The sequence below is a fragment of the Phoenix dactylifera genome, chromosome 2 (assembly GCF_009389715.1).
Source record: "Phoenix dactylifera cultivar Barhee BC4 chromosome 2, palm_55x_up_171113_PBpolish2nd_filt_p, whole genome shotgun sequence".
NCBI classification, from domain to species: domain Eukaryota; kingdom Viridiplantae; phylum Streptophyta; class Magnoliopsida; order Arecales; family Arecaceae; genus Phoenix; species Phoenix dactylifera.
The window spans coordinates 21,686,797-21,707,416 of NC_052393.1; the positions used below are offsets into that span (position 1 = coordinate 21,686,797).

The window sequence follows — 20,620 nt, forward strand, 5'->3', positions numbered from 1 at the left end:
TCGGTAAAGTTTGGCTTAGCGCCAACCTTTGCTGACGCTTTTAGTAAGCGTCGGTTAATCTAAAGAACCGACGACGCGTTAAAGCGTCGGTAAAAGATTTAGAAATGATGACGCTTAAAAGCGTCGTTGGAAAACATAAAACCCTCCAACCATTTGCCCAGCCCCCTCTCCTCCATTTCTATCGGTCGATGCCCTACCTGTGCGCGCGCCGACTTCTCACCTCCATCGCAAGCCGTAGCTTCCCCGCTGCCGTCTTCCTCCTCCTCCTCTAAGGTAAGCCTCCTCCTTCTCCTCCTCCTCCTCCTCCTCCTCCTCGTCCTCCTCCTCTTCTTTGTTTTGTTCTTGTTTTTAACGCTCGCCCGGCCCCCTCTCCTCATACTCTCTCGGTCGATGCTCTAGCTGCGCGCCGACATCAAACTGATCTCACCTCCATCCCTATCCCCGATCGGCGATCGAAGATTCCGCTTCTCCGCCGCCGTCGACCTCGCCGTCGTCTGAGGTAAGCCTCCTCCTCCTCTTCCTCCTCCTCTTCCTCCTCCTCCTCCTCCTCCTGTTTGTTTTCTTCTTGTCTTTAACGCTCGCCCGACCCCCTCTCCTCATCCTCTCTCGGTCGATGCCCTAGCTGCACGCCGACATCAAACCTCCATCGCGAGCCCTAGCTACTCGAACGTCGTCGATCTCGCCTCGCCGTTGTCTGAGGTAAGTGATCCTCATACTCTCTTTTAACATTTATTAATTGCATATTGATTGTTTAATCCGAGCCTGGTACACCGAATGCTTCTCCTGTTCTTTCCATGTTTATTTTAGTTTTAGGGTTGTTCGCAATACCATGCTGAAACCCAAGTTAAAGGGATAGTGAGAACTGAAATGAAGTAGCACTTTTACAAGGTAAAAAAGTAGGCAGTGGAGTAAAAAAAAAGTTAAAGATGAGATGAGAGATGAGAGTGTATTTGAGAGGGAGAACCTTAAAGTAACCCTGCAACCATTTACTCTCTTGTTCTAAGTCATGGGTTCAACAGTTTAAGCAACTAATGTTAGATTTTGTAGTAGTTTCTTCTCCGATCATCTCAAGGAGAGCATTTAGGACTATTATCATGAGGAATAATTCAGATGTTGTATCTCCTAATGAACTTGCGAGAAGAAACTTTGATAAAAATAAATGATCTTTATGATGCCATCTAAATCTAACGTTTGAATTTTATATGGTGAAAGTTACATTGCGATAATCTCAACTAATTGACATCTAGCCAAATTACATTTTCTAAAATATATTAATCTCAAATGCCTATAATAAACAACAAAGAGTATGTACCTTCATACTGATTAGATGGAGTCACTTGGTATAATTATATTGTAGCATTTAATGTTGGAAAATTATACAACAAAGGCATTTTCCATTCTGTTTTTTTTTAAAAACATTTTGCTAAATTCAGAAATGAAAGTAACTTTTATAATAATTTATAAAGAACTATCTCCTAATTTGCACATTTTGGAATTAGAAGTGCTACCCTGGTTGACCATCATTTTTCTTGTCCTAGTTATTTCTTTTTACTGCTAATGTTAAAGATGTCAGTCTGTATGGTATTTTCAAGTTGAGAAAATTGGTATGTTATATATGGGTGTATTGGGTATTTGCTTGTAATTCAATATACAATACGATATGATTTCCATTGACTAATTTTGTTTACGCTAACTCTTGATGTAATTGAATCTACCCCATTGGAGTATTTCTTTGTGTAGATTTGACATAGCTTGCTTATTTCTTTTATATTCTTCTAAAAACACTGTCAGCAGATGAGGAGTAAATTGGCAAAACTAGAAGTGAATAAAACTTTGAATTGAGGATCATTAAGAGGTGAGACCATTGGTTTGGGAAAGATTATCGTGAAAGAAATGATTAAATGGTGAATGCCCTTCTATGAAGTGTGCAACTTGATAGTTACTTTAGATTGAAGATGTCATGTCCATGAACAATAAGACTAATACTTCCAGTCTTCTGCACTTTTTTACGCAGGATACTTGCTGTAAGATGGGATGATTGAACAATCTAGTTACATCTAGCATAGAACAAACATAACAATTCATGTCTTGTTCTCTTTAAGAGAATTGAGAGTGTGTGTATTGGATGCATTAGGATAGTTTTGGATATGGATGCTTTCAGATATTAATACAACCTTGCTTAGAGGATATGTGGCAAGAACTTGGAAATATGTGCATGCGCTTGCATGAATCCAATGCATGTGCCTGTGTAGAGAACGAGGAACACTAGTCTCTTCCAGTGCAAAATCAATGATGAATATTTTGAACAGAGTATCCTTTGTTGATATGCAACATTAAGGAAAAAATACCCAGAAATAATAAATCATTTGTTTTTATTGAATTTTGGCTCAGGCATGTCTTAATATGCTCATAATCTTTTGTGTAACCAAAATCTGTATGCACTGTTATCCATTTAAACATGATAGAATTATTGATATCATATGTTTTCTGACCAATGATGCGTGGGTAATTGTTCTTAAAGACACATACTTTTTGGGTTTTGGATATTTTCAATGTTGTAGTTCATGATCAACATTGTGGATCCTCAAATACATACTTTTTGGGTTTTGGATATTTTCAATGTTGTAGTTCATGATCAACATTGTGGATCCTCAAATTCAGCTGCCAATAATCTATTATGTTTAGATCTATGTATTTGTACACATGTTAAATTCATAAATGTGGTACCACAAATGTATGTTTTTACATTCTTATTTTTACATAAAATTTGGCAGAAAATCCTATTCAAGTATTCTTAAACTAGAAAAGTTCATTTTTGGCTTTGCCGGACCATTATCTGCCTACTGTTATGACTATGCTAATAACAATTTTACATGTGCATTAGCTTGTATTAATTTGTGCACCCATTAGCAGTATCTTGGCATCATTGAGCTAAATAAAAAAGTGACCTGTTTTGGCAATATATAAATAGACTAGGTTTTTGTGCAAATACCTTGTTTAAATTGGTGATTCATACCCTAATTTCGTATTGGTGATTCATACCCTAATTTCGTTTATTATTTTTTTATATTACTTGCAGTTCAATCAGTATTTTAATAGAATGGACAAAAGTTGGATAAATAAGTCGAGATCCAGTGCCGAATATTTGAATGGAGTTCAGAATTTCGTTAAATTTGCTTTTGAGAAATCTGAAATGAATGGAAATATTTTTTGTCCATGTCAAAAATGTGTAAATTGTTATGCTATTGCTCCACAAATTGTTGAAGAACATTTGGTATGGAATGGTTTTCTGAAGGGTTATACAGAATGGATATTTCATGGAGAGTCTAAATTGTCATCTTCATCTAACCAACCCTTAATTATAGAACACACTGCTAGTGTTGGATCTAGTAACACAGACAGAAATCCTGTTGTAGAAGATGATATGTTGCCCAGTAGATACAACCCAAGAGGGGGGGGTGAATTGGGTCTTTTAAAACTTTTAACCTACTTGTGAAAGTTTTTGATTAATTATGCTAAGTTGTATGGATGCACAGTGAAAGTCAACTTAGCAACAGTTTGATGTATAGAATGTGACTTGATTGAATATGCTTGCAACTAAAGGATGCGCGGATAACAGTTAAGCAAGCAATCTATCTAAGTAAGTGTGTTAGTTAGACAATGACAAGAGGCATTACAAACACAACAAACATATAGTGGTTCGGTGCATCCCAGCACCTACATCCACTCCCCAAGACCTCTTGGAAATTTTACTATAATCCTACAGATTACAGCCGGTTGTTTTACAAGCTCACAACCCAACTTGTTGTTTTACGAGCGCACAACGAACTCGGTCGGTTTTTCCAGGCTCACCGATTAGAACCACCCCGATTGTTTTTCCGGGATCACAATCGAACCCTTACACGTTGGTTTTACCCTCGGCTCACCAACAAACCTAACACCGTTGGTTTTCCCTTTGGCTTACCAACAAACCTTAACCCCTTGATTCAATTCCTTGATTGAATCAAGTTACAGGATATTAAAACAAAGTGTAAAACAAATCAAAGCTTCTTAAATAAGCAGATATAACAATATAAACAAAGAGAGTAAAGAGAAGCCCTCAAACGAGTTTTGAAGATGAAGGAGCTCGGCTTCTTCTTTACTTGACCCTCTTCTGATTTGGCACGAAGTAGAGGATTTCCGAGGCAGCACACGGATGAAGAGGAAGCTTTGGGATTCACTTGGATGCTCTTCTTCTCTCTATTTCACTTTGAATGGCCCTTTTTGTGCTTATGGGAGATTTCCCTTGTAATCTCTTTCCTAAATATTTTCTCCCACTTCCATAACTTCTCCCCTAGCTCTCCTCTTGTTTTTATAGCTTTTGATGGCGTGGAAATAAGAATATAGCCGTTAGAGACAAAAATAGAGCCGTTGGACACAATCTGCACTTCCTGACAATATTACCGTTGGGATCGGAGTCGACTCGCGCGATCAGGAGTCGACTTGCCTGTTGCAGGAGTCGACTCATGTTTTACTGGAGACGACTCGGCCACTGTTCCAAATTTGAATTAATGTGCTTGCTTTGTCCTAGAGTCGACTCGGACTAAAACTGGAGTCGACTCGCCAATAGCTGGAGACGACTCGGGCGCTTAGGGGTCGGCTCATTCTCAGGAATCCAGAGGACATATTTTCTGATTTTCTTCCTCGAGTCGACTCGGATTCTCTTGGAGTCGACTCGGCTCTCAGAGCCCGAAAACTGATCCTCTGTATTTTGGGGTCGCGCTGCCTTGGAGTCGACTCGAACTGTCTTGGAGTCGACTCGCCTCTCAGAGACGAAAATACCGTCTTCTGTCTTTGGGGTTGCGCTGTCTTGGAGTCGACTCAGACTTTGCAGGAGTCGACTCGGCTCTCAGTGTCTGAAATTGGCTCTCTGACTTTTTTCTTGTGTTCCTCTGAGAGTCGACTCTCACTTTCTTTGGAGTCGACTTGCCAACCATCGGAGTCGACTCGCGTTCCACTGGAGTCGACTCGAATCTCAGACCCAAAAACTCCTCTCTGACTTTTCTGCCTGTGACTCCTAGGAGTCGACTCATACTACCCTGGAGTCGACTCGGCAAGCATCGGAGTCGACTCGCGCTCTTCAGGAGTCGACTCGTTGACAGGTTCTGAGATGAATCTTTCTGTCCGTCTGTCTGTTGCTCCTTGGAGTCGACTCGGAACTGTAGGAGTCGACTCGAGTGCCTTTCCTTTGAATTTTTCTTAAAACTTGCTCTTCTAAATTGAAGCCTTTGAACTTGAATCTTGGGCCAATGAGGTGTGGCTTTCTTCTAACTTTTCTTGAGAGCTTTGGAGGCCTTCTTGAATTCTTCCAACTTGCTATGTTCCTTGCAAAATAAATAATCTTTCTTCTTGCAACACAAACATTAATATTTATACTTCAAGGTTTTGTGATCATCAAAATCAATCTTTAAATTAATCTTTGGGTCATCAGTCTCCCCCTTTTTGATGATGACAAAAACTTGGAGTATATGCAATATAAAATATATTGTGTTCTAGAAGTAATACATAGCTAAGTTGCATGAAGTAGAAAACATATATATTTAAAAACATACTTCATGATAATGCTTTAGATTTAATCAGCTTAACACAATCAACATATTTCAATTTAAGCTGAGTTGGTGTTCAACATATTTCAATTTAAGCTGAGTTGGTGTTCAATGCAAAACACAAAGCATTATGAGCATATACTTAGATATTTCTCCCTCTTTTTGACAACATCAAAAAGATAGTGAAACATTAAGCACAAAGATAAGAATACTCAAATATTTCTTTTTCTTATTGTACTCTGATTTGCATGTCAAATTATTGCAAGGATATGAATCATATAACTCAAAGCAATAATATTAGAATCAGATTAATGAGCATAGATCAGAGACAATTAAGATAATTTCAGAGCAGAACACATCGAATGTGATTTTAAGAAGTTTTCTAATTTGATACCACAGATAGTTTTCTAATCAAGTGTAGGTGGAATCTTTCTTAAGTTAATTCAAGAAGTACCACGAATGATATTCAAAGAAAGCACGAATGGAAATCTAACCTCTCTTCAATAATAAGTATGAAAGCTTGTTCATTTAAGAACTTTTGCCCAAAATATTAAGTATTTTATCAACATGAGAGCAATTTAATTGATTTTCAGAGTAAAAGATCAAAACTTATATATTTGAAAGACATATCATCATGTTGGATCATTAATTCTTAATGACTTCAAGGTTCTTTTATGATAATAAGAGCATTGGGGCACAAATACCAAAATATGAATTCATGCAATTTATGATTCATCTTAGAGCTCTTTTAAAGACTTTCTTTTGTTCTTTTAGAAAATAAGCACAATTTGATACATAAAAAAAAATATGAATTGGCACACAATTTAAGTTCTAAAGAGCAAGCCAATTTGGACTCATTAGTGAATTTCAAAAATAGATTTTCTATGAGATACTCAAGAAAATTCAACACATTATTCTCCCCCTTTTTCATTAAATTAGAGGCTCTTAAGATCAACTATTTGAATTGCAATTTGGTTTATGATGGACGCATAAGAAATATTAACCAAATAACAATCCTCAAGGTGTATCATAAAGATTTTCAGATTTAAATTTCAGATGATACATATTGGAGAGTATTAGGATCACTTTTTATTTAGTATTCTGTCTCTCTCCTTTAGTTATAGATTTATGCGATTAAGTTCCATAATACCTCTTCTTCTGAAATTTTCTTTCTCCCCCTCAATTGATTATTCCATTTAACAGTTTAGAGTTTGAAGATAATGTTCAATAAAATTGTCAATCTCAATAATATGTTTTCCATAAGTTTCAGCTTATTTTCATAAGACTCAAGGTATGAGATAAGACAACCTTTATAGAACTCTTCTCAAGGCATAAACTTATAATTAAAGCAAGTATTGCAATATAAGGAGGTTCATCAAAATCAATCAAGGTATGCATCAAATTAAAGTAATTTTAGGATAATATACTGAATATCTAAAGTTCCCCCTCAAAAGATGCATTCTTCTTTAATCATTTTTAATTATTGAATTTCAGATTTTAGTGATAAACATGAATAACACTAAAATTCTATGATATCGAGAATGTAGAGTAATCTAGTATTATTCAAAATTTGTAGCAATTACTCTTTCTAATCCTTTTTAAGAACAAGTTATGCTTTCTCTTAATCTTAGAGAAAATGTATAGAAATATTAATAAAGAATGATTCATTTGAAGCTCAGTTTCTTTCAAAAGCATTTACATTTTCTTTCTTTTAGAATCATTTGAGTGAGCTGAAATATTTCTAGCTTTAAGATCATTCACTCTATATATATTCTGATGGAAGTCTTTAGGAATGTAGGAGAGAAAAAAAATATAGATGATCATTTATAGAACTCAATTTCTTAATCATAGTTTTTCATCAATGTATACATGAAACACAATTAATCTTTTTAAAATCAAAATAAGATCATATATTTTAGAAATTTTTGTTTGCAATCAAGATCATCGAAAAACACATCATTTGGACCAATATTAGTACACTTTAAAGATAAGAAATGATATGTTTCGGATGCGTATCGGAGCAATACCAAAATTAATTCTGTTTTTCTTACATTAAGATTTTATTTAGAAATCATATGGAGTTTAAGCTTTTATACAAAATCAGATTCTGAATTACATAGGATTTTCAATAGAGGCTTTCAAAATCATAATTTGAGATATGTATCTTCCACATTATAGCTCATCTTAAATCATTATGATTGAAGACACATATTTCAATAACATTAGAGCACTTTCAGAATCTTTGTATTTAATGTTGAGTTTTGGTATGAATTAGAACATTATATACCAGATTTAGGCAAGTTGAAGGATAGAACAAAATCAATTTATTTTTCCTAAATAGAGATATCCTTCTCTTCTCCTTTTTACAAATTTTATTCATCTTTCAGATTTTAACGATGATTGTGAACGACAAATCTGCAATTTCTTTTTAATAATACCCAAAAAAAAAAATTTATGTAGTATTCCAAACATTCAATCAAATTATCCAAGCATGAAGCATTGAGAACCCATAATTTAAACCATCATGCCATATGCAAAGTATACTGTGTGCTAAGTCATGCATTAAAATATTAAGAACAAGCATATCAAGGATCAAAATCAATTCTTTTCAAATAAAATCCCCCTGTTTAAGTATTATCTTGCAATGATTTCATCCTTAAAGTGTGTTTTCAAGTGATTAATAAATTTGACTTGATTCTTCTTATATAATTTCATTAACTTTGTCTTTCATTTTTACTTTCTTATGCTCTATACTCTATTTGCTCCCTATCCGGTGGAGTTGGGAAGGGGCACGAGGTACTACCACTAGCCTCCCTCTTGTGCCGTCCCTAATATGCCCTACACCGAATAGTTGGGTCAAATAGTACCGGGTACTACCACTAGCCTCCCCATAGGCACCATCCCTATGATGAGCAATATAGAAAGGTTAAAATGTTTACTTCAAATTCTCCCTGTTTAAGTGTAATTAATTATGGATTTTATTCCTTCCAAATGTGCCGAATATATTATGCTTGTTTTGCTTTTCCTTAAGATTGAAGTATTTGCCTTTTACTTAGATCTTTACTTCTCTTGAATAATGTTCATTTTCTTTTCTTTATCTCTCTTTCATTTTGTTATTCTCAAGTAATTTACATGAAAGAGCAGAATAAAGAAATAATCAAATGTATCATATAGAGGTATATCATGCAAACAACATTTTCATTATGCCCAAGAATTCGTAGCTTCTCACAAGTCATTCTAAATCAAAGTTTTAATCATATACTTGTGTATTTCATGGTTATGATATATCCATAGAAATATTTTAGTTTGAGCAAACCATGAAACAATTTCCAAAAGCATAAGTCAATTAATACATATATGGACATGATATCAAAAGATTAACAATTAATGATTTTAATCATGTCATAATAAGATTTAAAGTTATTGACTTTGCTCAGCTAATTTATGAGAGAGATATCTAGAATTACTTATTCATTATATGTTCTTCAAGCCAAACTAGATTTCTTATGTGTGAACTTTTGGCTGAAGAAGATTCTCTCTCTTGTTTGCATGTGAATGTTTATTGTATCTTATATGGAGGTGTCCTTCAAGCTGAAATCACTCATTTTCTTGCTCAAGGATTCTGCATTATTACCAAACTCCTTTTCTTTCTTGAAAGAAAGTCTTTAGTTTCTTTAAGATACAACCCATTCATCCAACATATTTCTAACTAGATGACTCAATTTAAGATAAGATAATAGTTGAATATTGAGTCACTTTACTCAAGAGATTGCCTAAATATAAGCAAGCACATATCACTTGAACTAAAGAAATAGTTTCATTAACCAAGATAGTTCAAGGACAAGCATGTGAGGCAATGGAAAGATTTATCAAGGTCAAATCAATTTCTTATTTCCAAAATCAATTTAGTTTAGATTCTATTTGCTTAAGATAATTATCAAAAGGATATGTTAGCTAGGTTCTAATCAACTTATCTTAAACGGTTGTTTCTTTCAAAATATGATTCATTAAAGTTGGATTGAAGTCTTGCATAAGGTCACATAATAAGCATACATTCAGGTCTACTAGCTGTATGATAAAATAATTATCCTATCATGCTTCAATACAGCTTTAAACAATAGATCTACTTTGCTCATCCTTTTCAAATTCTACAAGATGGGGTCATAGATATACCTTCTTCATGCCAATCTTCTATAAGAGTTTTTCTTGTGGACTAACTTTGGTCAATGAAGATCACCCTTTTCTTGTTTGTCTTAATTTGGAGTTTGAGAGAAGATGTTAATTCATTCATCATACGTATTTCAAACTCTCCTTGCATGAGCTAAGTAAAGTCTTCATATAACTCTTCATTAGTAGAACCAAAAATGATGTTATCAATGTAGACTTTGAGCAAGTAAGATATCACAAATTCTTCTTTTTGATGCAAAGATTTATCACTATTACTTTCTATCAAAAGGTTGCTTAAGCTTTTGTATCATGCTGTTGATGCTTGTTCCAAATTATATATTGCTTTAACCTATTTGTAATGAATGTTTTCAAATATGGTGGTTATTTAACATAGATCTCCTTTTTAATGAAATAACCACATAGGAGTGCATTCTACACATTCATTTGACAGATTATAAAGCTCATGAAGCAAACAAATGATAATGGTGATCTTTACTTCTAATCATGCAAGAATCTTATCAAGATCTATTTCATCTTATCTTGATTTAGTCTATTAGTCGTCATCAATTTTTCTTCATTAAGTGCATATCTGAAAAATCCAATTTGGTTCTAATTATTACCAGGTTTTTCAGATTGTTATATGTAAAAGATTAACCATATACATATATAATTTGTTTTTAGTATTTTGATAATAAATCATTAGTCTCATAAAGAATAAAATGAATTGATATTTCTGCAACTAAAATCTTTTCATTGAATATTCTATATGCATTGTGTTGCCCAGATAGACAACCCAAGAGGGCGGGGTGAATTGGGTTTTTAAATTAACTTAGCTAATTAAAACTTTGTGGATGATTAACTAAATACTATAGCCAGTTATTTAATTAAAGCTAAGTGCTGTGAGTAATGTGTGGGGAAGAAGATGAGAGACAATGCACTACAAACACAAAGTTTTATAGTGGTTCGGAGCTAACCCTTGCTCCTACGTCCACTCCCCAAGTCTCACTTGGGAATTTCACTATAACCCCCTTGGATTACAGCCGGTTGTTTTGCAAGCTCACAACCGAACTTGTTGTTTTACGAGCTCACAACGAACTCGGTCGGTTTTCCCAGGCTCACCGACTAGAACCAACCCCGATTGTTTTTCCGGGCTCACAATCAAACCCTTACACTCGTTGGTTTTAAACCGGCTCACCAACCAACCTTAATCCCCTTGATTCAATCCCCCGATTGAATCAAGTAAATACACGAGATAGAAGAAAACAGAAGATAGCTTCTCAAAAAGCAGATTTAAGACAATATAATCGTAAAGGAGTTAGAAGCCCTCAAACGCTTTTAAGATGGTGAAGAGGTGTGGCTTCTGGAACTCCGGTCTCCTCTTGAAAGAGTGATCGACTTGAAAGCAGGAGGAGGAAGCTTTGAATGCTGGGAAGATGTTGGTGGAGCAGTAAATGCAGATCTTCCCTTTTTCTCGTTGAAGAGCACTTAGAGAGCTTGAAGACTTGAATGCTAGGAGTGGAATGTGTGTTCTCTGCCTTGCTACAGTCTTCTGTGGCTATTTAAGCCAACCCCCACGGAAACTAGCCGTTACTCTGCTTTTTCTGGCCGTTCTGCACACTCTGCGCAGCCTGACAATGTGACCGTTGGTGGGTTGGAGTCGACTCGCGCGATCAGGAGTCGACTCGGCTGTAGCAGGAGTCGACTCGAGCTTTTCCGGAGTCGACTCGGCAACTGTTCCCAGTTTGAATTAAAGTAGCCGTCTTAACTGGGAGTCGACTCGTCTTGACCCGGAGTCGACTCGCCAACTTCTGGCGCTGACCTGGCAATTTTGGAGTCGGCTCATCCTCTGTAGTCCGTGGATCCAAATTTGAATTTTGTCCACTCGAGTCGACTCTACTGTCCTGGGAGTCGACTCGAATCTCAGAGCCCGAACTCCCGATTCTCTGTCTTTTGGCTCATCCAGTCTTGGAGTCGACTCGAACTTCCTTGGAGTCGACTCGGCTCTCAGTTTCCGAAAGTTGGTCTTCTGCCTTTTGACGTGAAGCTTGTCTTGGAGTCGACTCGAGCTGTCTGTGAGTCGACTCGAATCTCAGAGGCAGTAACATGGTCTTCTGTCTGTTGATGGTCGCTCAGTCTCGGAGTCGACTCGTGTACTGCGGGAGTCGACTCGAATCTCAGAGTCCGAAAATCGTTCTCTGACTTTTTTCTTGTGTTCCTCTGAGAGTCGACTCTTACCTTCTTTGGAGTCGACCTGCCAACCATCGGAGTCGACTCGCGTTCCACTGGAGTCGACTCGAATCTCAGACCCGAAAACTGCTCTCTGACTTTTCTGCCTGTGACTGCTTGGAGTCGACTCTTACTTCCCTGGAGTCGACTCGGTGAACATTGGAGTCGACTCGCGCACTTCAGGAGTCGACTCGTTGACAGGTTCTGAGATGAAGCTTTCTGTTCTTCTTTCTGTTCTCAGTCGGAGTCGACTCGTACTAATCTGGAGTCGACTCGAGCTCGTGCCAGTGAACTTGATACACTTGGAGTCGACTCGTGATACTCGGGAGTCGACTCGAGTCTCAGACATTGGTTCATGCAGACTTCTTAACTTATCCAAAATACTATGAACCAAGTCTAGAAACACTTGGACAGGATTTTCACTGAAACACTCAATTGAATTCATTAGTAATCACAAGATATACTCAATTGCTTTGAGCTCATCAAAATCAAATGGGGTTTTAATCAATCACTCCACAATCTCCCCCTTTTTGATGATGACAAAACTTTGAGTATATGTAAAATGAATTGCTCATAAAACAATGAAGTAAAATCCATAAATGAATTCAAATGTCTGATAATTTAATTTATCCAAGTTTGAAGGGAGTGAAACATTAAATTTCGGAGTTAAAGCTCCCCCTTTCATTTGGAATTATATAAGCCTTCATATTATGCAATCAATTGTTTGGCTTATATGTCATTAATGTTTTAGCTTGATTAAAATTCAGATTCTCCCCCTCAACATATGCATTCAACTATATTTTGATTTTCTGAATTTCCTCTTCATGCTTTGAAGTTTTTTTTTTTTTTTTTGAACTGAATTTTATCTTTAGAGGGAAAATCTGTCAATTTGTTCTTGAGTAGGATTCAGCTAATCTCCGAATATCCCTTGAATAGATTCTGGAGATTACTCCATTAGGAGCCCCAAAAGAGAGATAATGAGCCTCGAGGTACCGAATCCACTTAGAACAAATTTATGTGTGTTTTTAAGAGTTTATCGTTTTATTTATTTCCATTGATTTCTTTTACATATTTTTTAATATTTCTCCCCTTTTACATATTTTATACTTACACATTTCTCCCCCTTTTTGTCATCATACCAAAAAGGAGGTAATCACACACAATCAATGACACAAATGGCACAGTCAATCATCAAATGGCACAGAAATGAAGATAAGATGTCTACTCATTGTATTGATATGAAGGTGAATACATTTGAGCATACAATAGGTAAAGCAAGAACAATACAAAAGAAGACAAAAACACAACTCAAAATCATCTATGACCTCCTCGAGGATGTGGCTCCCCCTCTCGAGGATACATCTCCTCCTCTGGAGGATGTAGCTCCCCCTCTCGAGGATACATCTCCTCCTCTGGAGGATGTAGCTCCTCCTCTCGAGGATGTGACTCCTCCTCTCAATCGGCTCTGCTCCATGAGGAGGGCGACTGCCTCTGTAACATGGCCCAGCTGCGTGATAATAGACGTGGTGGCTCTGCTATGTGTAGTGGAGAGCTCAGTCACCGACGTCTGAAGCCCAGTCACCGAGGTCTGAAGTGCGTCCAGCTTGTCGATGAGCACATTCGACAAGCGCTCGGCCCCCTCGGTGGTGGTGTGCATGTCACGGCGGATGTCATCCCGCATCCTCCTCGTGGTGCTCGTGACCTCGCTCATGCTGTGGAACTGGGCCTGCACCAGGGTCCTAATGTTGTAGATCTCCTGCCGCACCTCAGCCGTCATGTCTGTCACGGCTGTCAAAGATGGGACCAATGCTGAGGATGGAGTGGGTGCAGGAGTGGGAGCTGGCACGGAACCTCGGAGCTCCCGGAGCAGCTCGTCCCTCAAATCTCGGACGATCTCCTGCCGCAGCTCCTGGAGCTGCTCTGGATCAATACGGACCTCCATAGATGGTGGAGCTGAGGAGGAAGGTCCGGCAGAGGTGGTAGGAGCAGGAGGAGTGGATGGAAGGTCTGGATGGTCTGGGAACTCTGGGTAGTCAGAATCTGGCTCAGGACTGGGTGATGGTCTGGTGGTCTGAGCGGTGAGAGTGGACTTCCTAACCCAGATCCCTTCTCTCTTCCGAAATCCCATCCTGTGCATGGTCCCCGTACCCAAGCGATCAGTCCATCGCAAGGCACGAGAGGGTTCCTTCTCAGGAATGGAAATTTCGTACTGCCTAAAGAGAAGAGTGAATATCATTCCGTATGGGAGGGAGAGCCTAGGTCTATCCAGGGGCTCACACATATACCTATAAATGAGCTTGGGGAAGTTGACCGGGGTGTCCTGAAGAATGTAAGACATAATAGCTAGGTCCCTCTCATTCACAAAATCAAATCTCCCTGTCTTAGGGAAGATGGACCTGGACAAAATGCTCAAAAGGATTCTCACTTCAATAGGAAGTGAGCTAGCAGATACCTCATCTAGGGGAGACTGAGGTGGATGCCCTAAGACGATCGTAAGGGCCTCAAATCTATCCTCAGGATGTGCAGGAGCCACCCCTACTAATGGAAGGTGGAGGATATGGGCAATGAGGTCCTCTGTGACACGCAATGGGACACCTAATACCGTGCCCTTAATACCTCCATCTCTCCGATGGACGGTACTGTAGAACTCTTGAACTAGGCCAGGATAGGTGGGAAGGTCCAAGGTGAGGAAGTACTCTAGACCCTGGGCTCTAAGCCTATCGCCTATGGTGAATCCTTCCCGGGAGAGATAGTCGAAAGTGACATACCTCCCGGAGGTGACGGCCTTCCCGGCCAACGGCCTAACATGAACCACCCTAGGCGGGGAACGATCCGGAGGAGGTTGCCTCGCGGGATCGTGCCGCGCCTTTGAGCGCCGCTCGGGACCGGCCTCGGGACGGGACCTCTTCCTAACGACTCCCTTGCGAGGCATCTTGACCTAAACGAGATGAAAACCTAGAGAACGAAGATGGATCGATAGAGGAAGCTCGGGACTGACCTGAAAAGACCTAGGAACGGACGGAAACTCAATGTCCGGCGAAGAATCGACGGGAAAAGGGCTTGGAGACGATCGAGGATGACCTAGGAGTCGGCTCTAGGGCTTTGTGAACAGTGGCGGCTTGAGAAAAAGTGTTTGCGAAACGACAAACCTAGGGTTAAAAAGTCGGATCCCGACTGCGAGTCGACTCCCCTGAGTCGCGAGTCGACTCGACCTCGAGTCGACTCCAGAAAATGCGCGAGTCGACTCTCCTTATGCGCCTGTAGACTTCGAGTCGACTCCCGACAATGTGCGAGTCGACTCCCCCTCAGTTGCCAACTTTGCGAGTCGACTCCCCCAAATGCGCGAGTCGACTCCCCCTTAGGAGCCGGCTCTGAAACTTACTCGAGTCGTCTCTAACCTTGGCACGCACTTAAAAATCATGCTATAACCGTGCCAAATGAGGGAAAATCACCTAGTTGGGATCTGATTTGATGATCATTGAATAGAAACTCTATTTTAACCTCATTTTAACCATCAAAATCAATTAATCTAGTGGAAACTCCCACTAGGATGGGTCAATCACTCCTAATCCCCTCCTAAGTACACTGAACCTCTCTTCACTTAGGGGTTTTGTGAAAATATCTGCTAATTGATTATCAGTACAAACAAATTGGAGAGTCACATCACCATTCAATACATGATCTCTTATGAAGTGATGTCTTATCTCAATGTGTTTAGTTCTTGAGTGTTGAATTGGATTTTTAGTTAGGTTTATGGCACTTGTATTATCACAATTAATGAGGATTTTATCTTGTTTAATGCCATAATCTTCTAATTGTTGTTTAATCCACAAAATTTGAGCACAACAACTCCCGGCTGCAACATATTCAGCTTCTGCAGTGGATAATGCAACCGAGTTTTGTTTCTTGCTAAACCATGAGATTAGGTTTTCTCCTAGAAATTGACAAGACCCGCTGGTACTTTTTCTATCAAGCTTACATCCAGCGAAGTCTGAATCTGTGTACCCTATTAAGTTTAGGCTAGATTCTTTAGAGTACCACAGCCCTATGTTCTTAGTTCCTATTAAGTATTTAAAGATTCTCTTAACTGCAGCTAGGTGTGATTCTTTAGGATTAGCCTGATATCTAGCACACATGCACACACTAAATATAATATCAGGCCTACTTGCAGTAAGATACAGTAAAGAACCTATCATACCTCTATAAAGTTTTTGATCTACAGATTTACCTGATTCATCTTGGTCTAACTTACATGATGAGCTCATGGGGGTGCTGATTGACTTGTTTCCCTCCATATCGAACTTCTTGAGCATCTCCTTGATATATTTGGCTTGATTGATGAAGATGCCTCCTTCAGATTGTTTGATTTGAAGCCCGAGGAAGTAGTTCAGCTCTCCCATCATGCTCATCTCAAACTCACTCTGCATCAAATCAGCAAATTCCTCGCAGAGGCGATTGTTAGTAGCACCGAAAATGATATCATCAACATAAATCTGTACTAATAACATATCCTTATTTTTTTTTTTCAGAAATAATGTTGTATCTACATTTCCCCTAGAGAATCCATGTTCTAATAGAAATTTACTAAGTCTCTCATACCATGCTCTAGGTGCTTGTTTTAGACCATAAAGTGCTTTGTTCAGTTTATACACATGATTGGGGTATTGATGATTTTCAAAACTAGGAGGTTGTTCCACATATACCTCCTCATTAATAAACCCATTTAGAAAAGCACTTTTTACATCCATTTGATATAGCTTGAAGTCCTTAGAGCATGCATATGCTAATAATAGTCTAATAGCCTCAAGTCTAGCTACGGGAGCAAAGGTTTCATCAAAGTCTATACCTTCTTCTTGATTATAACCCTTTGCTACTAGTCTAGCCTTATTCCTTATAACAATTCCATTTTCATCTAGCTTATTTTTATATATCCATTTTGTACCTATAATTGGATATTCAGAAGGTCTCTCTACTAGATCCCACACTTTATTTCTAGTAAATTGGTTTAGTTCTTCTTGCATTGCATTTATCCAATTTACATCATTTTCGGCTTCTTCTATATGTTTGGGCTCAAAGTGTGAAACAAAAGCTAGATGGTTATTCAAATTTCTAAGGGATGCTCTAGTCCTAACGGGTTGGGATGGATCATCTAGAATTAGTTCCTTAGGATGCCCATGAGCATACCTCCAAGCTTTAGTTAGCCCATGATCCACTATAGGCTCTTGGTTTGATGATTCTCCTTCAATCAACTTTTGATTATCATCTTGTAATCCCATCTCATCTATCTTTTCTTCAAGTATTTCAATATCATCATCAAAATTAACCTTCTTACTAGATGAGATGTCACTAGAGTCATCAAAAACAACATGTATAGATTCTTCTATAACTAGGGTTCTTTTATTAAAGATTCTATAGGCTTTACTAGTTGTAGAATAACCTAGGAATATTCCTTCATCAGATTTTGGATCAAATTTCCCTAGATTATCTTTCCCATTATTATGTACAAAACACCTACATCCGAAAACATGAAAATAGTTAACCTTTGGTTTTCTGTTTTTCCACAGTTCATATGGTGTTTTCTTTATGATGGGTCTTAATAGAACTCTATTTAATACATGGCAAGAAGTATTAATGGCTTCTCCCCAAAAGTACTTAGGGAGGTTACTTTCACATAACATCGTTCTAGCCATTTTCTCTAGGGTTCTATTTTTCCTTTCCACAACTCCATTTTGTTGTGGTGTCCTAGGTGCTGAGAAATTATGGGTTATCTCCTTTTTACTACAAAATTCATCAAATAATTGATTTTCGAATTCGGTACCATGGTCACTTCTAATAGCTATAACTGAGGACTCTCTAGCATTTGTTACTTCCTTATGGAACTTCTTAAACATAGAAAATGCTTGATCCTTATGCGCTAGAAACATAACCCATGTGTACCTAGAGTAATCATCTACTATAACTAGACCATATTTATTTCCACCTAGGCTTGTTGTTCTAGTTGGACCAAATAGGTCCATGTGTAGTAATTCTAGAGGCCTAGAAGTAGAGACACATTTTATGGATTTAAAAGAGTTTCTAGATTGTTTGCCAAATTGACATGCTTCACATATTTTGTTCTTTTCAAATTTTAATTTTGGCAAACCTATCACGGAGTCTCTTTTAACTAGTTTAGTTATTGTGTCCATGCTTGCATGACCTAACTTACGGTGCCATAACCAACTAGCATCATTTTCTTTAGTTTCATTAACAACTAAACATTGGTTATGTTTTGTAAGGTCTTCTAGATCTACCACATATACATTTCCACGTCTCATCCCTTTAAAAACTAAACTATTATCATTAGTATTTGTTATAATGCACAGTGATGGTTTAAACATAACATCATATCCTTTGTCACATAATTGACTAATGCTTAACAAGTTATGCTTAAGACCATCAACATATCTAACATTATCTATAAAAGTAGAAGGGGTGATTTGAACTTTACCAATACCAATGATGTGACCTTGGTTGTTGTCTCCAAACGTCACAGCACCTCCCTTCTTAGCTTCAAGGGTGAAAAATTGGTCTTTATCACCCGTCATGTGCCTTGAGCAGCCACTATCCAAATACCAGCAATTTTTGTTGACCTTGGCTGCAAGACACTCCTACACAAGCAAATCATGTCATCTTAGGTACCCAAGTTTTCTTGGGTCCTTCATGGTTAGTCAAGTTGGTTCCTTTTGGAACCCATACCCTTTTAATTTTTCTTTTAGTTTTACTTTTCCTAAAATTACATACATTTGCTTTATGGCCTACTGTACCACAACAAAAGCAGGTTATTTTCTTAGTTTTTGTTTCCCCAGCTTTAACAAAGAAGTTACTAAGAAGTTTTTGCTTATTCCTTGGTTTATATCCTAAACCGGCTTTATTAAACACTGCACGTTGACTATTTAGTATCATGTTTAATTTTTCAGAACTATAGGTAAATCTTTCAACTAAGGATTTGTATTTGTTAAGTTCTTTAGCTAGTGTCTGATTTTCGGCTTTTAGATCATTAAGTTCTTTAGTAAGATCCTTATCTAAGGTTTGTTTATATTTTTTAAGTTCTGAAAATTCCTTAGTTAGTTTTTCATTTTCTTTAGTTAAGGTGTTGGTCTTTTGAGTTAAAAGTTGGTTGCTTGTTTTAAGTTCTATATTTTCTTTGGTGATTAAATCCTTATCCTTAACTAATTTATCGTATTTATGTAGGTATGATTGATTAGTTATTTTCAGTTCTTTATTCTTAAGATTTATAGCCTTATATTCTACCATTAATTCATTAAATGCATCATAAAGTTCATCAAATGAAAAATCATAGTGCGTATCGGAAGTTACCTCATTTTCGTTGGCCATGAAACAAAAATTGGCCTTCTCTTCTTGTTCTTCATCCGATGATGAAGATGATGCGTCGGAGTCCGATAGGGTGGTGACAAGGGCTTTCTTCTTCTTCTTGTACTTGCTGCTCTTCTTTAGTAAGGGACACTCAGCTCGGATGTGTCCCGGCTTTTTGCACTCATAGCAGCCGGTCCCCTCACTTTCCCTTTCCTTACCTTTGTCCTTGCGGTAGGAATTTGAGGGGCCTCTCCTTTGATGATAGGACTTCTTGTGGTTGATGAATTTCTTGAACTTGCGCACAAGAAGAGCCTCACCACCATCTTCCTCATCTTCTTCTTCTTCACTGCTGCTTTTGCAAGACAAGTCCTTGTTAGAAGAAGTAGATTTTAAAGCTATTACCTTTTTCTTATGGGAGGACTCTTCCTCGTTGTGTTGTTTCATGGTAAGCTCATGCGTCATAAGGGATCCAAGGAGCTCTTCAAGTGGAAGCTTGTTCAAGTCTTTAGCTTCTTGGATTGCCGTCACTTTAGCTTCCCACGACCTTGGTAGACACCGAAGGATTTTCCTGACAAGTTCACTGTTAGTATAGTTCTTGCCAAGGCTTTTTAGGCCATTGACAATATCAGTAAACCTAGTGAACATGCATGTAATTGTTTCGTTAGAGTCCATTTTAAATAGTTCATATTTATGAACCAAAATATTTATTTTGGACTCTTTCACTTGATTTGTGCCCTCATGGGTCACTTCAAGTCTGTCCCAAATCTCTTTTGCAGAATTGCAAGTAGAGACCCTATTGAATTCATTACGGTCTAAGGCACAATAGAAGACATTCATTGCTTTAGAGTTTAATTGTGCCTTCCTCATGTCATGTTCATCCCAGTCCATTTCAAGTTTAGGTACCTCAACACCATCTACGTATATGGATGGGATGTATGGCCCATTTACTACAATGGACCACATCTCATAGTCTTGGGCTTGGATGAATATTCTCATCCTAGCCTTCCAGTATGAGTAGTCAGATCCATTGAAGAAAGGGGGTCTTTGGGTGGACTGACCCTCAATGTGAGAAGATCCAAATGGGGTTGTCATTTTGATCTTTTAACTCTTGAGTGGAAGAGTTTTTGGCTCTGATACCACTTGTTGCCCAGATAGACAACCCAAGAGGGGGGGGGTGAATTGGGTTTTTAAATTAACTTAGCTAATTAAAACTTTGTGGATGATTAACTAAATACTATAGCCAGTTATTTAATTAAAGCTAAGTGCTGTGAGTAATGTGTGGGGAAGAA

The 20,620-nt window shown here is 38.0% G+C and overlaps 1 long non-coding RNA gene across 3 annotated transcripts in view; it reads left to right on the plus strand.

The window, feature by feature from the left end:
* The window catches only part of LOC113461268, a 58,898-nt gene that overhangs the window by 18,589 nt on the left and 19,689 nt on the right, over positions 1 to 20,620 (plus strand). The gene's annotated exons all lie outside the window — the stretch shown is intronic.